Genomic DNA, 16,332 nt, shown 5'->3' on the forward strand with positions numbered 1-16,332 from the left:
CTAGAGAAGCTCCCCACCCATCCTCACATACCCATCAACTTAGGGAAGCGGTACACCAGCCTCAGCACTGGATGCTCATTGAGCTTGTTCTGAACTCCTTCTTCTTTGTGGAAAACGAGGCATTGTGCTTTCCTTTATATGACCTCAATTTTGCAGGTACAAGAATGCTTGATATAATTTGTCTTGCATATCCAGGCGTTTACAGTGGAAGGTTTTTCAGATTAGCTACTCATGCACAGTGCCATGCCTTATTTTATTTTTTGTTATGAACAAAAAATGGTGCCTTTAGAAAACATAGATAAGCATGTGGAAAAGATACAAAATTTCCATAAACCAGACGTCTATATATTACATTTTAAAGAGTTTGATCGATAGATTTTCAATCTTTTTTACTATGTATTTGTTCAAATAATGATAAATATTTTTATTTTACCAAAATGAAGTAATATCAGACACAGTGCCTTCTAACTCTTTTTACTTAAAGATACTTCATGGCTATACTGTCCATGTTATTAAACACAACATTTATTAAATACTCATAACTTTTATTGCCTCTATTTTGTACTATTGGATTACTTCAAATATTTTCTGTTAGTCTTCTAATATTGGATGGTTATGTTTCAAATATTTCAAAATTAAAAGCAGATTTGTGATGATTATCTAAATATTTTCTGATGTGTGGTCTATGTTTTGGCTTATGGTACCTGCTTGATTTCTCTCCAAGGGGAGGTGGTTTTGTATTTTAATTAGGCATGCATCTTCATTATGCACATCAATTTATATAGAACTATTTTAACCCACCACCGAACTTGATTGTCACGGTAGATGTGCTGCTTTAGTCAACTGGAAACAGAGTAGCTAAATCCCAGATACTCTGGAGTTGGACTGTCCAACACAGTAGCCATTAGCCACATTTGGCTATTGAACACTTGAAATGCAGATAGTCTGAATTGAGATATGCTGTAAAAGCCGGATTTTGAAAACTTAGTACAAAAAAAGAAGATCAAATATCTCATTACTAAGTGTACACTACGTACATATTGAAATGACAATACTTGGAAATATTGGCTTAACTAAAACAAATCATTAAAATTAATTTCACCCGTTTAGTCTTACTTTTATTTTTAGTGCTTAGGGGACTGCTGAAGGGCCAGATGGTGAATGGGAAGTTCCTTTTGATGGCGAAAGTACACAACTTTATTCCAAGTGGAGACAAAGGTTGGGGTTACAAGCTGAACAGGTGAAATCCAGTCACATTCGTCTCTCCATCTGACGTTGGGAATGGATCCACAGAATGGAGATGATGGTTTCACCCAAGTATTTTCGCAATTAGGAGCTCCCTTATGAAATAAATGCATATCTAGCCAGGAAAATAGTCCATTTTTATTCTGGTCTCACGGATATGTACAGGAGAAGAAATTAATAGTAAAATGGTGTGTTCATACATTGTTGTAGACTTTCAAAATACGTTTTTAAAAGAACAATTTAATGAAACACATTTATAGCACTTTTTCCATTCTTGAAACTTCCAAAAGTGACTTTTTTCAGATTGAAAACAAAAATGAATTTGCCTCAACTTTTGTTATATTGTTACTAATGAGATCAGAGTGAAAATTATGTCTTAAAAACATAATAATAATATCTTAAACATAATAATGATAATCTTGAACATAATAAAGATAATATTAAACAGTTGTCTTAAATTACCAAATAAATAGTTGTGCTATTATAAGATAATACTATTCCTATTGTTTCTCTCTTTCAGGATCATATATGTAACTTCAAAATTAAATCATCCCTTTTAATTTTCTCTTTTCCACGGCCCAATATTTTCTCACAGGACACAATGTGTGACCATCATCTACCCGAAGTCTATCCTATTGCATTAGTAAGAAAAACCAACTTAACAGCAGCAGCAACGGATCGACGAGTATCTAAAAGCTACGGTGCCTGGCAGCACATTGTGAAACCCTCTGTCATGTGCATTATGGGTACATCAGCCCTTTATGTTCTCACAGAAACATCTTTATATCTACAAGTTTTTGCTGCAACTATCTACTTTTGTTTTCTAGCGTAGTACCATTCAAACTGCAATACCTGTTTTCATTCCATTTTCCAGAATGCCTAGGTACAGTTTTTGAAAGCACATTTTAAAAAATGTACATTGAAAACTTCTATTATGATCTTTTTTTGGAGTAGTGCACCTTTTCGCAAGTATTTTTAATTATTTTATATTTATAAAAATATATTTTGTAAATATCAAGTACCCTATAAAATATATGTATATTATGTTATTTAAATAGAACCTAGAATACTTGACATTCAACAAATATATACTGAATGAATAACTTTTTTGATGACTTTGGCAGTCCTTAGTGGTTGGCTAATCAATTTCCATCCCCAAGGATGTTCTGCCTCTCCCATCTACCAACTGTAGAGGCAGGCATAGTTAAGTCTCAGTGCGTCAGCCTCATTGCCCTTAGAGGGAATCAAATGACACAGCTATGGATAATAAGATGTATATGAAAGTCTGCAAGGGGTGGGCATGAGAAAACTTTTGCTTCCTTATGAACAGGGCAGCTATAGCTTGAACCATTCTCCCCGCTTCTTCCTGCCCTTTAAGGTTATTCTTACTGAAGCCATGGTGATCATCTTAGGGTCTTGGGGAGAGGCCCTGAGAATTGCAGATACAGAAACTGCAAGATTATTGAACTGCTGTGGCTATTACCATCACTACCAATTCTTCTTAGGTGATAAAAAATAAGAAAAAAACTCTAATTTGTTTAAGCCATTGCTAGGCAGAGTTTCCTTGATAATGACTATGATAATAAATAATACAATGACCAAGATGAAAGTATTATTGAGAGTCAGGTTGTAGACATCACTCAAACACAGTGACCGCACCAATTCTTTGTTTTATCGCATTGCCTCCTTTTCCAGTCCTCTTTTCCAACTCTGCTTTCTTGGAAGGGAATTCATGAGCTGTAATACTTGAGGACATTCTCCTCTGTAGGTTTCAGGATTTTCTTATCTGCCATATTCACCACCCGTCCAGGAGCAAGACCAAAGAAAATCTGCCTTGGGTCCTTTCGAGTAGTAAGCACTTTGAAGAGTTCATCTTTAGTAACGTCAGGTAAAATATAACCATACTTCTGGGCGAGTTCAAGTCTTGCTTCAGGAAATTTGGCCGGATCCGCCAGGTCACCACGATTCTTTGCATCAGTATAATACGGCACCAGTGCTTCAGGTGGAAGCATTCGTTTTGGAATGGGTTGTCCACGCAGAAAGAATGGAACAGGTTTGCACAGAATTTCTAAAACAATTTTTAAATTAAAAAAAGAGAAATGCAAATGTTGACTATTTTATTTACATGATGATTTTCTTTTAATAACGGTATTTTATAATCATTAATTTTTAAATATGACCAAGATGAGAACTTAATTCCAAGAACTTTTTTAATTAAATAAGCTTGTTTTAAGTAAACAAATGGAAATGCTTAATTTTCAAAAGTTTGTATCTTGAAAGTCAGAGTTACTCCTGGGTTACCAACCATTAGTGAGTTTCTAGACATAGGTAACATTGTATTTAAGCCCTGCGTTCAAAACAAAAACAAAACCTTTTTATGACCTACTGGCTGAGGTCTATCAGAGGACAGAGCCCCACCAGCCACAGCACTAATAAGAAATCCTGAAACAGAAAACAGAGGTGTCGAAAGGGCAAGTCAAACAGCCATGAGGACTTTACAATCCTCACATGCAGCCAGCATGAGACAAAGAGGGAGAGAAGAAAATGACTGCAGAGCAAGCTTACCCAGACTTCTGGGATCACAGAAGGCTGTAGTAACGACACCACCACTCTCTTCGATTGCAGCAATGGCTCGTTCCGAAGCCAACTGTACTTCAATATTAACTTTCGCCTTAAAGGTATCAGCACCCTGTAACACGTCAAAATAGTCTGTGAGTAGCTAGCTTGGCTACAAGTAAATTAACTATGGCAAGCTTCCTTTTTACACTGTGTTTTCTCCTCCAAAATGCCCACAATGTAACAGCAATTCCTACTTCAAAGACTTCTGCTTCGAGGTCCTATCAAATAACATCAAATTCTTTTACATTTTCTAGGCCCCCTTCTTTTACCAATTTTCCTTCCCTGTGAGCAGAGATGACTATATTTTCACTTGATGTATTTCGTAGACACCAATATAAGCACCCATTCCCAGTACTTCGGTAATAGTTGGCTGTTTAACCCTCCTAACAACCCTATGACAGAATTATTGCTAAACCAACTTCACAGATGGGGAAACTGAAGCACAGAAAGGTTAAATAACTTGCCCAAAATCACAAAGCTAGGATTCTAACCCAGACAGTCCAGCCACAGTATGTGTTCTTAACCACAACATTACGCTGTAGGATACAGATCATGACTTATCTTCCTATCCATTAATAAGCAAGAGGCCAAGAGAAGGTTAAAGAGGGGGACGAGTGGGCTAGAATCAGCGAAAGAATAAAATATCTGAGCTTTGGAGGGGTCACCCCCTCTAGGAAAAAAGGGAGCAAAGGACAACAGAAATTCACTTTGCATTCGTTATTGACTTTATTACAGCCTCTAAACTGACAGAAAATAAGTTTACCTTTCCCTACCATGGTCAACACTGAAAAATGTAGTCCTGAACTTTTTTAAGTTCTACTTTTGATCACTTTAGTTAGGATGTGCTATATTTAATTTCAAAACAGATTCTGACAAAAATAAAAAGATGGCATCATTACCATTCTTTATGTAGTGATAAGAATTTTTTCCTATTTTGGTGTGGTTGAAACAAGCTGGCTCCCAATCAAGTTCCTTTTATTAATTATGAACCTTTAATATATTTAAAAAATATTCCATCAATTCTAAGATACACTTTTTCCATCTATGATACCGACCTGCATTTTAATAATTATGGTACGTCTGACTCAATAAAGTAAGGTCTTGCCATATTATTTGTGATTTTTTTTTTTTCTGCTGAGGAAGATTCACCCTGAGCTAACATCTGTTGCCAGTCTTTCTCTATTTTGTCTGCGGGTTGCTGCCAGAGCATGGCCGTCGACGAGTGGTGTGGGTCTGTACCCAGGAACTGAACCCAGGCCACAGAAGGGGAGGGCGCCAAACTTAACCACTAGGCCACAGGGCCAGCCCCTATAATTTGTGATTTTTTAATTACTATTCCATAGATTGCTTGACCACTCCCCATCCTTGGACATTGGGGTTAGTTTCAGTATTTTAAGTATTATAAAAGCATTTTTAGGAATGTCTTTCTATCAGTTAGGTTTATTTTGTTTTTCCTTGAAAACATATCTTTCCAAATTGGTAATTTTATGCTGAAGGATCAGAAAGTCTTATTATCCACTATTTACTACAAATCTGAAATCAATTTACAGAGCTGTAAACGATGTGGAACTGTACTTACACAACCACTGCCCTGGTGTCGTTTTCAGGATTAGTTTTGTTAGTTTAATAGACACATACCTGTGAGTTGCTGGGATGCGCAGTTTAACAGCTGAAGAGGTCACGGATTTTTCCATGTCAATTTACATGTGCATTCCCTTATACACCCAGAGTAGGATACTGAGACTTAATCGCATATTTGGTAATCTATCTTCAAATCATCTTATTTGAAAATCCTTTATCCATAAGGTTTACTTTTTCAAAGGAATCTAAAAGGTTTTTCCGTAAACATATGCCTCCCTCTAGTGGACACTAAGTTACTCACACAGTTACATTACTGACAACAAGAAGGAGGAGTAGTTACTTAACAACACGTTTATTTGCTTATGAAATTCCTGGCCAACTTCTATAAATAGAAAAGTCCTTTACTGCGATTAGAATTGGATTTGATCCCTTTCCTCCATAAATACTGAGTTATTATCATGAGCCAATATTTCCAATATTGCAAACATAGGAATGAATCACAGTACCTGCTCTCAAAGAACTTACATCACACTGAGGAAGACAATGAAAAATAAATGCATTACTTAGTAATAAATGTCAGGTGTTCATATATTCAAAGAAAAAAATACTTCGGGCAGAGTAATGCAGACAGAGTACGACTGTGGGGGAAGCGGGTGGGGGCTGAGTGTTCCTTTATAAAAGAAAATCAAAAAAGACCTTTCTGATATTATCAGATCTGAACAGAGAACCAAAGGGAGGGAGGGAACAAGCTGAACGGACACACGGGAGAAGAACATTCCTGGACCATGGGAACAGAGGCCCCTCGACGTCATCATGCTGGCTTTCTAAAACCACAACTGAGTATAAACACAATCACCACTATGTAATGGTTATAACAATTCAAAAGGGATAAAAACAAAGGAGGCAGAGTATAGATTATATGAAAATCAGAAATAGCCTCCTATCTAACTCCAAAAATACTAATCCAGACTTACCTCCTCTACCAGCTGGACACCATAATCCCTTTTATATGGCTGGATGGTCACACCTCTCCCATTGACAAGCTGGGTTAAGTCAATAGGCTGAGTAGGATCAACTCGACCCAAATCAATAAGATACTGCAGCCTGTTGAGACTCAAAGGCTGATACTGGCGTCTGAAGCTACAAAACAAGAGAGTAACAGTTGGAAAACTCAACTCTCTTCCTCTAAGTTCTCCAAATCAACTTAAAAGTTTTGTTCTCTATTTTCCTCCAACAATTTAGATGGTAACAAAATAAGACCCTCCTGACTACAACACAAACGTTATACTGCTTGATTTTTGGTAACGAAACAAAACCAGCATTTCCTTTATTTTGCTAAAAATAATTTGCCTCTTAAGCATTTTACTTCACTCATTTACACAAATCAACAAACAAATCTGGGGAAAATTTAACCCACTATCTGAATTATGCATTAATGGAACTCAAAGTAACCATGGTAGTTGTCATTTATTGGGTAATCACAATGAGCCAGGTTTTTATATATATTATTGCTAAGCCTCTAAACAACCAGGAGAACAGGCATCATTATCTCCATTTTGCAGGCTCAATGTCTGGGCTTTTTTCCCTACTATTCCAAACTAATCGCACGACTAAAGATGCTTCAGAGGAACAGGGGCAAAAGTTTGCTTCAAAGTGACTATCAATTTCTACCAAGCTATCTTTTAGGTGATTCTCAGCGAAAAACAGGGCTTTCTACTTTAAAAAGCAGAACAACCTACCTATGTCCTTCATTAAACCCGTATTTTGGGATTCGTATGTAAAATGGAGTCTGGCCTCCCTCAAAGCCCATTCGGGGCCGGGTTCCTCTCTGTCGTTCTCCTTTATCTGTCGCCTCTGCCACATCTTCTACCTCTTCTCCGCCCCCTCGGTCGTCTTTCCTAAAGGAAAGAACAAAGTTTTATGATCTACAGATGCCTTTTTATAAACTGTATCTCATCTTTTCGTTGTATATTTTTTGTTACACCATTTATTCATCCAACCAACCAGTACTAGCTAACACTACCTTGTGCCAAGCACTGTCCTAGCCGCTCTAGCGTCCAAACACTCTAAATCAGCATCTTTGCCTCTGAAGATGTACCTAATTCTTGCAACCAAAGTGCAAGCTGTGTTTCAAAGGCAAACTTCCAAGGATGGGATGGGGATAAGGATTCTACAACAGGCTGGAACGGAAAAACACCTAGAGTTAAACATCCACAACAAACAAAGCTTACATGATAGTTCAGAAATTTTATTTTGGAATTGTAAATATGTCATTGCTACCCATATATTATTTTATTTAAAGATTAATTTTTAATAAAGAAAACATTTTTCTTAATTTACTTCCCGTCACTTCACGAAGGCAACGGACTGATTTTCAAAATTACAGTACGCCACCTAACAGCTTTTCTGGCTGTATTTAGTGATTTGAAGAGACATCTAACGGAATAAATCAATTCAACTCTTTCCCATGAAGCTATACTGGAAAAGTCCTTCATTTTAATTCCAATTTTGAACGGGACAATCATTTTGCAGTGCGACTTCGCTCCTACGCCCTAGCATAGTTATGCTTTTAAGTATAAACCGTATTACGAGTTGAGACCACGCGAGAAGATTTTCCTCTGCAGTTAAGGAGAACAGGGACTCAGAAACCCTACCTCCATCCCAATACCCTCTGGAATAAGCAGTCCCCGGAAAGCGCGGGCAGTGCAGGGCCGCTTCCATCGCCCCGTGCGCCAGCGCTTGCCCGCAACGCCACCAGCCACTTACCAGTTTCCTGGAGCCCGGATTCGGCTTTCAGTTGGCCAGGCTAACCCGGGGCAGGGTCCGGAGCAGGTCCCGAGCCCTGGACCCACGTGGTCTGGGACGCTGCTTTACGGCTGCGGCCCCGCCCCTGTCGCAATGCCGCGAGCGCGCCAGCGCCCTGGACTCCGGCAGCGGCTTCGGAAGCTTTAGAAGATTGACATGTCGGTGTTGCTCTGCCTTTTTTTTTTTTTTTGGTAAATTCGCTGCAGATGTCTTCATGGTTTGAGAGATCGTGGCTTGAGCCCGGGCTTGAACGTCCGGTGTTCTCTTCCGCCACAGCAAACGCGCACTGCAAACGCTGCAGTCTGCGATCCTCAAGAGGCAGTGTCTTCTCTGACCGCGCCGTGGAGAATGAGATAACCTGAGCGCAGAATTACTAATTTTGAATTTGGCTAATTAAACACAGTGAGATTAAACAATACTCAGAGTCCAGCTAGTAAAATGCCTGGCTAATACTAACCTGTGTAATGAAATTCAACCTACGCACTCCCATCAGTGTGCTTCTACGTGTACTGCATTGACCCACCGAGTCGCTGAGATAACGAACTTCACTGAGCTGCTCGTGATGACAGGTGCCACAGGAGCGCTTGGCACGTGTCATCGCTGTGTTGTCAGCCTTATTCGATCAATCGCTTGTGGAGGTAGATGTTACTACCTTTTACGGACCGGGACGGTAAGGGTTGGCAAGGTCGGGTAGCTTAACCAAGGTCTCACAACAAGCGGCAGAGCCAGGACTCACACTTACACTGCCTCCTAGTAGAACAGTAGTGTTTCCTAGGATATAAAATTGAATATCTGCAGCATAGAATACATAACATTATTTTCAAGCTAAAAAATAGCTTCCCTATTTTTGTCTTAAGTGAATGTGGTATAGAAGACAAGGTTCCTTTCTTTTTCTTTCTCTTACTCTTTTTATATTTCACTTGTCTCGCTGGGGAGTTGTTCTTTCTGGTTCCTCTTAGTGATCACAAATAGTGAAGGAGAGAAATTTTTGGAGGGGAGCTACTTCTATGTTTAATTAAACCCTTTTCAACTTATTTTAAAACAAGTATAAAATACTACAGAAAGAAAAATTTGCATTCATGCTTTATTTAAGCAATATTTATGAGCAAGACACTGAAACTTGTTACTGAAAAATATACGTGGATGAAGTCAAACAAGATCTTGCTCCCACGTTGTTTGAAATCTAGTAGGACAGACTTTCCCAAATGGAGTATTTTATAAAAGTTAAAAAAAAAAAGTACGTCTCTTGTGGACCTAATAATGCAAATTCAAGAAAAATACAGATATATGAGTTCTATCAAACAATGTGAAGATAAAGTCCAGACTCTATTTAGAAGTACAAAATACTGAAAAAAAAAAAAGCTAGTTCCTGCCTTTAAGAGGTTTTACTTCAATATATTTCATAATCTTTTCTTTAGAATTTTCATACTTCTGAGAGGAAAATTACAAAATATGTTGCAAAACGTGCCCTAATCTACAGAAATATATACAATTTTTTTCTCTACCTAGAAAATCGTTTGCATTAAGTAATGAACTTTCGGATGAGTGTTAACACCAATAATGTTTCTCATGGAAAAAATGTGTATTGAATAGATGAGATACAGGAAATAAAAAACAATGTGCTGCATTTCTTGCAAGTAGATGCTCTTTGTTGTGTAGGTTATATAATGTTATTGGTGAACATCCGTTAATAATAGTGGAAATAATTGTTTGTAGTTAACTGTAGGCCGTTTGTTTATCCCATATCCAACATGTTGATGAAGCATATAAAACTGTCAAAATAATTTAATGAGTTTCATCTGTGTTTTAAGAATGTAGGTTAAGGTGTGTGGTGAATAAGTCATCAACCCTTACCTGAAGCCTATAGTTTTACAGCATCATTGTCATTGCATGATAATACTTATTAAGCACCCACCTGCTGGGGGTGTTGTGCTACACTCTGTTTAAATGATGTTAATGAGACCTTGCCATAAGAAAACATCTCAACGAGAGATTTAAAGTCCATCCTAATTCCAGTCCCAGTTGATAGTGACTACTGAATCATTATGTAAAAAGAATAAAACAAGCCCTGTAAAGATGGTGTAATTTGAAGTTCCTTGGGAAGGCCTCTTTCTCACACACTCCCAAATAATTTTCCCCTACCTATCCCAGTGCCTTAACAGTCTGCCAACAGAGATGAATTCTTTTGAGCTCATTATTTAGAGTTAAAATTCTCAAGGTGGGTAGAGAATGAGAGAGGGGGATGAAAATAAAAGGGGATAAATTTATCACATGAGGTACTTGGTATGAACCATAATACTAATACACCGTGAAGTGAAGCATCTGATCAATTTAACCCTCTGTTTCTGAGATTAAAAAACAAAAACATGCATATAAAACTCTCCCATCTAATCTCCCTAAATGAGATCACACATTAAATAATATTTGGCAGGGATGGGAACAGGAGGAGGAAGGGAATTTCAGTTATTAGATTATTACTGATCTTTACCATGAGCCAAAACCAAATCATTTTTATTTTTTATTTATTTATTTTTTTTTAAATTTAAGTGCAAAAGCATTGAAGAGCTTTACTACAAATTACAACCTAGAAACACGTTAACTGAACAATTAAAATTCATACAATCAGATTTAGATATATAACAACACAAAGTAGGAAGAGAATTACAGTACATTCACAACACAAGACAGATACATGAATTCATTAGAAAATACTGTAATAAATAATTCATGAATTATAGAGCAATTGATTTATGCATAAATATAACTAATTGCCTAACAATCAGTTTATATTAACAAAATCTGTCAAAATCAAGGCAGCCAGAGTTTTACTAAATTACTGCGACAATGGAAATACTGCCATTAAAAAACAAATACAAGTATTTGTACTGTAAACAACTAAAAAAATCAGTCTCACTAAAGTTAGTATACAATATAAAATTATCATTAGCTACCAGAAATGGTTTAAACAACTTTACTGAGCAGGAGTTTTCTAAAAACAGAGGCACTGTTTTTCCTTTGCCTTCTTTTTTTTTCTTTTTTTAAAATATAAAATACTTGAGGAACATTCAAATAAGTACAAAGCACATAATGGTTGCTTTCACCTTCATTAAAAGTCTGCTGAAACTGGATTTTTCAGAAAATAATTAATAAGTAATAACTGGTAACTAAATTTATAAAGTACTTTGAAAGTTTAACATAGAGAATATCTTAATGGAATCACTGGGGGGGAAGAGGAACCCATAAATTTCCCTGCCTTTCCAAGTTTGTATAATCAAAAGGGAACTCAATAACTAGAAACATTTTGTTTCTTTTAAAAGTTAGGAGTTGATCATTACCTACAAACTATCAAAAAATATTTACTTTACTATTTCTGACCAAAAATAAATAACACAAGTACTAAAACGCGGCAAATTAACTATAATATTACCTATAAAACTACTGAGCACTGTGAAGTCAATAGCAAAATGATCCCTGATTTTATGAATCCTGTCAAGTTTTTGGTCAGGTCATCTTTTAAATGATATAAAAGTGTTCTGTAAGTATCCCTTTACTATAAACTTCTCAATCAATTTATTAATGTAAATATAGTGTGAGGAATAAAAAAGCTCAATACAATATAAATATTATGTAATGCCTTCAAGCCCCCAAATTTTTGCAAGTAAAATTCTGTATAAAGAGGTCAATAAAATTGTGTTGAAACATTAACTTTGCTTTTCACTGGGGGCGCGGGGGGCGGGGAGGGGAAATATATTAAATCATCCAAGTTCTGGCCCCCACAAAATATGGCTTAATTCTTTAAAAAGAAAGATGACCCTGACATCTGCTGTTTTGCAATCTATTATGTATACTTTCTTGGGGGAATAAAAAAGAGCGAGAGGATTCATACCCTAGCATGCAGGTAACATTAATTGCTGAAGAGGGTTCAGTATGGATCGAAGAGACCAAATATCTACTTGGTTGTGTATTTTCCTCTCTTCAGTTTCCTTATACATATGTAAGCAGTTTTTCAATGTAATAGCTGAAAATCTCTTTAGTATTACATGTATATGTGATTATTAGATACACACAAACACAAGTGTAAAAACACAAGTATTTGACAAGGTGCACTTATTTTTTAAATTCAGCTTTAAGTATTCCTTTTGGACTTAGGAAAACTGGCTTAGAAAAATGATCAGAACCTGACTTTTAACAGAGCAAAGGGGCACTCGGAGAAGTGTGAACATATGAAGCAAATCCCCAATCTTTATATGGAGGCACATGCTTTATAACATTTTACCACTAAAACGGCATACTCCATAAATCCAACATGGATACTCTGAACCACATTTTAAAACTGCTATATAAAAATTACTGGTCTCTTTTATGAGGCTAGTAAAAGTTAAAATGCACTGCCCAGCTTCTAACTGCCCAATTAGTAGAGTTTACATTACTGAAAGTTCAAAACAGCTTCAGTGTTAAATATTTGTAAATCCATTTAAGACCCTGAACAAACTGCAAATTTGGTTATTAGCAAAATGATAATGTATCGCCCACCAAAATGAAATCTGTAATTCATTTTGATAAACTGAAAATGTTTTGAAATGTCACAGCAGCAAATATACTATAGTTACACTGAGGTTTTTCAATAGTAGGAGTCTATCACAATCCTTAAAATTTAAAGTAGTCATAACATCAACTAACCAGCACATTTAAACCAAAATGATCATTCTCAAGCTTTGTCTGTGCACATTATAAACATGCTCTAAGTTGCATTGCAACTTTCTTTTCTAATCTTACGCATGAGCTTATTTTTCAAATGAAAAACAAAATTAAATTATTTTAATAATTAAATTTAAATTACTTTTTGTTCTTAGTATTCCATCTTATGTTAAAGGATTTTATAGCTCCTGGGGTTAACAATGTGTCAGTTTTTTTCAAAAAGTGTATACCTTATAAACCCCAACTTCCTGCTAAAACAACTATTAAATGATAAATATTAAATTTCATTATACATATCATTTAAGGTTTTCTTGTCTATTCCTGGTGGATGCACTTGAGTGCATTTCATATTCATATTCTATATTCATAGAATGCACTGTAGTGTCCTAATACTGTATATATTAATTTTTCTTAGTATGGAGATAGCTGCGTATTTAAACTCTGATTGGTTGTTTGACGTACTTACAGTAACTGTAAGTATGTTAGGTAAAAATGTTTAAAAACTATTAATAGCATATTTCCATTATAAGATGGTTTAACTGAATGGCTGGGGTGGTCTTTCACCTATAAAAATGTTTCACTTGACAATTACTTGTTTTCCCACAACGCTTTATGCTATTGACTACTAAAGAAAACCTGAATCTTTTTCACCTATTTATACAAGGATTAAATACAAACTATCAGAATTAAGTAAGCAACTATATAATTCTGTCCACAGTGAAAACCCTGAATAAAACTTTTTTTCAAAAGGCATGTAAGTGGTTTTTGAACTGCAAAATTTCATGTCTCCTGTCAGAGTGAGCATCTGTAATTCCCACGTGTGTGTATACAGACACACAAACACACACCTGTGCACACACACACACACAAACACACACGTACAAACACTTTCCTAACAAGTAATCTACACAGGCTTGCTGCTGTTTTTGCAGCTGCCAGTCCCTGAATCTGTCATACTATATAACCCAGTGTCTGGTACTCGGAGTTTCTTCGGAGGAGGAGTCTTCAGTGTTCCAGATCTTTCTTTTACCTTGTATTCTAAAGTGCCGTGAGGTACCCCATAAATTCCTTGTGCTTTGGAAGCACTCATTTTTCCACTCATTACCATTGCAATAGCCTCTTCCATTATTTCATGATCATACTGCCGATAACGGCCACGGTTTTTCCTGGGCTGCTTATTATCTTTTCGATCCACTCCATCTTCAGTATTTTCAGAGGTTCCATCAACTGTTCCATTTTTAGAATTAAGACACAAAGGAGAGAAGTCCCCGTGTAGAAAGTAAGAGTCAACACTTGAGTGAGTTACGGGCCCAGAACATTCTATTTTCTTCTGTTTAGGGAGTATATTTTTCAGTTTTTGGAGAGCTGATCCTTCTAGGACTGGAGAGGTTTTGGAAACTTGATACATAACATCCAGCAGACCAGGACCATCAGGTTGTGGTTTTGAAACAGAACTTACTCGTAGTTGAGGAATTTTTAACTGTACAGTAGGATGTGAAGTTTCATATTGTAGGCTTTCATTTTTTTCTTTAAATTGAGCAACCATCTTCTGTAGAGTTAACTGATGGAGGTAACTGGAAGCTGTTGGGAATTTTAATCCTGAGGTTTCAAGTAGATTGAGTTTACTTTTTTCTGTGCGCTCTGCTTGAGCTCTTGCCCACAGGGCTACTTTTTGCAGCACTGCACAAGTTTCTTCACTGTCTTTATATGAGTAACTATCATTGAAATCTCGAGTTTTGTTTTTAAAAGATGCAGGCTTCCCTGCTGGTAAGGCTTCTAAGTGGAGAAGTAAAGTTTTTTGAGGTATGCCTGCTTTATTTCTGTCCAGTGCTCCAGACTGAATGTCTTTCAAAGCTTTTGAGAGCAAACCATCTGCAAACTCAGCACTTCTTTCCACATAGTCCTCTCTGTTTCTCTGTAGTCTCCCAGCCATTGAATTTTCAGAAGGATCGCATATGGATGACTCTTCAGATTTTATGCTGGTTTTCTTTGTAGAGAGATCTAACACTCCATCCCCTTGCTGAGTATTTTGTTCTTGCATTCGATTCACAGTGAGGTCTAAGGGGCCTTCCTGTTCTTCCTGAAGGGAGTTTTCTGCTTGATTCATTTGAATACTTTTACATATTAGACTTGGTCCAATTGAACCATTTCTATTCTCTTGAATTTTACCACTTTTTGAAATATACTCAATTGCAAACTGACGTATCATCTTTTTCATTAATTCCTGAGCAACTAGGGGAATGTTAGGATCACAGTTCTGAGGAAGATCTTTCTTTCGAAAGAGTGCATTTAGGTAATTTTCTGCTTGGCATTCAGTCTTTCAGTGTTGGACTGGCCCTGAGATGATAGTTCCTCTGTTGGTGTTGACTGTGAAGAATCAAGAGATGGTAGACAATCCTTCAAATAAACTCAGGTCTCTTCGTAGCCGTGGTCCATAAAGCCCTTCTAAAATACTCTCAAAACCTACACAGTGCATGAGACGGTGGCGCCAAGACTCGAGTTCCCGCCGGCATCCTCTCCTCTCCGCCGCGCACCGAGGGCTCCGGCACCGGGCGGCGAGGGCAGCGGCCACTCTCTCTCTTCCCTTGTCCATCCGCGTCCCGCGTCCCGTGTCCCGCGCCCTCATTTACATACGAGCGGCGCAGGCACGAGGCAGGGGCGCGAGCCCCGGAGCGCCAAAAACAAATCATTTTAAGAATGAGACCAAGAATAGACTCATTTTGTAATGATCAAAGTTGAGGAGCAGAAAACAACCAGAGATGTGCGGGAGGAAGCCAGGGGCAGGAGGGCAGTGAATCCCTTTGATACTGGGAGAAAACCAATTCCGAGAGAGCCAATCAGAGGGCACGGGAAGGGGCTGGAAATAAATGTCACCTCGACAAAACCTACCCAGTTGTATCAAAGCTTGGCCCTGACTTCAAGGCCTTCATTCACAGCTAAATAGTTTCTGTTTTAATTTTATTAAAGTATACTAACGCATACATTTGTTATGAAAAAAATCAAGTCATACAAAATAATAATGAGGAACAAAAGTTCTCCACAGGTAATTACTTTTCACTTTTTTTTTTTATTTCTTCCGGGGACTGCCTCCATATTTATAAATTAAAGGATCTCAATCACTAATTGTTTTATCAATTTTTGACATTGTGGATTCACTTATCTTATGACAGGTGAGGATTTAGATTAAATTTAAACTATTTCCTCTTAGTATTTTAGTTATTTTATGATAAACCGTATAATTTAAATAAGGTAAGTACTTCAAACATCTGTTTTTTGGATTTTCAACTGTCAAAATTATACATTAGCTCCTCACTCTGTGCGAGATGAAGATACTTACACACCTAACCTCTCACACTTCTTTGCTCCTTCTACTTGCCAACTTCT

At 37.0% G+C, this 16,332-nt stretch overlaps 2 pseudogenes; both read right to left on the reverse strand.

Annotated features, from left to right (window-relative positions):
* Positions 1-234: 234 nt before the first annotated feature.
* The window catches only part of LOC123283965 (large ribosomal subunit protein uL15m-like), a 79,317-nt pseudogene continuing 63,219 nt past the window's right edge, over positions 235-16,332 (reverse strand).
* On the reverse strand, positions 10,759-15,589 carry LOC139039821 (ligand-dependent nuclear receptor corepressor-like protein pseudogene; annotated as a pseudogene).

Source organism: Equus asinus, chromosome 12 (genome assembly GCF_041296235.1).
Source record: "Equus asinus isolate D_3611 breed Donkey chromosome 12, EquAss-T2T_v2, whole genome shotgun sequence".
Classification (NCBI taxonomy): Eukaryota; Metazoa; Chordata; class Mammalia; order Perissodactyla; family Equidae; genus Equus; species Equus asinus.